Here is a 1,422-nt window from a genome sequence, read left to right as displayed (position 1 = left end):
CGTGTGTATGTGTGTGTGTGTGTGTGTGTGTGTGTGTGTGTGTGTGTGCGCGCGAGTGTTTGTGTTTGTGAATGTATTTAGCTTCTTCTTTCTTATCAAACATCTATCGTCCTTATCTCCCTCCCCCTCACTCTCTCTCTCCTCACCAGGTGAGGTGGCATGCCCCCCTGCGATGTGACATAGACCAACAGAACACATCTATACGCTACTTCCTACCTACACACCCGTTTTACGCATCCGCGGTAAGTCAACCCTAGATCTACGGCTCGCCATCGAAATCGTGGGTGGCTGGCGGGTGCTCTGGTGGGGTTTGCTCTTGGCCTCCCGATTACATCTGGGGGCCCAGTGTTTGCTCCTTCTTTCCTATTAAATGGGTGGTTGGCGCGTGCTCTGGTGGGGTTTGCTCCTTCTTTCCTGTCAAACATCTGTTGTGGGTGGTTGGCCGTTGCTTTGGCGCGGTTTGCTCCAAAGAGGTTATATATAATAGTACTAGAGCTCGCAGCAGTGACGTCACGTGTGTCCGACATGGGGGGGCTTCTTTCCCTCATCAGCATGGCCGGCACGCCCCCATTTACATGAACAAACTGAGCCCCCACCCTACTCCCCACGAGATCTAGTATATTAATTAAGCATTACCGTGCCAACACATTTCAGTGCAAGCTTGTAGATTTTGGCTTAAGACCGCCGAGACGTCTTCACGTGAGTCTCGAAAAGTACTCACCCGTCTGTTAAACTGCACATGTCTTGCTCTCAACGCTAATACGGTGTGCCCACTACGGATGGGATCGGCCGATCCCCCGACTCGATCGCCTCAGAAACAAACGTGTTTGTTTTCAGTTTCAGGCGATCGAGTCGGGCGATCGGCCCGATCCAGCCGTAGAGGGCACCCCGTATTAGTGTCCCAGTGTGAGAACACGCACAGCCCCTTTTCGTTTACGTGGGTGACGTCACTGCCACGGACTCTTGTATTAAATATAACCTCTTTGGGTATGCTCCTTCTTTCCTGTCAAACATCTGTCATGGGTGGTTGGCAGGTGCTCTGCTGTGGTTTGCTCCTTCTTTCCAAACAAACACCTATCTTCCTTTTCTCCCTTCCTCTTTTGGTGTTTAATCCTTGGCATTTACAGGACCTGTTTAAGATGACCAGATTTCCTCTTGTGAATGGCAGTGGGTCTTGGACAGGTTCGACTTTACAATAGAATCTGCTTTAACGACCACCTGTACAAGACGACCACCTGTACAAGACGACCACTTTCCACCCCCTTACCGTTTTGCAGTTTTTTTGCCTTTACCATAATGACCCTTTACAAGACGACCCCATTTCTCATCGATAATTAATGGTTGTCTTGGACAGGTTGTGCAATATTCTCCCTCTAACTCCCCCCTCCCCTATTTCTCCCCCTAAGTCCCCCCCCCCTTTTC

General features: G+C 50.3%; 1 protein-coding gene across 1 annotated transcript in view; it reads left to right on the top strand.

Annotated features, from left to right (window-relative positions):
- Positions 1–236, top strand: part of LOC101861110 — a gene marked incomplete in the record, with an annotated part of 15,697 nt that extends 15,461 nt beyond the window's left edge. The window contains 1 exon segment of the mRNA XM_013080421.1: positions 150–236.
- Positions 237–1,422: the final 1,186 nt, after the last annotated feature.

Source organism: Aplysia californica, unplaced genomic scaffold (assembly GCF_000002075.1).
Source record: "Aplysia californica isolate F4 #8 unplaced genomic scaffold, AplCal3.0 scaffold00085, whole genome shotgun sequence".
Classification (NCBI taxonomy): Eukaryota; Metazoa; Mollusca; class Gastropoda; order Aplysiida; family Aplysiidae; genus Aplysia; species Aplysia californica.
Note: the sequence above shows the minus strand (reverse complement) of the source record. Positions and strands in the feature narration are given on the sequence as shown.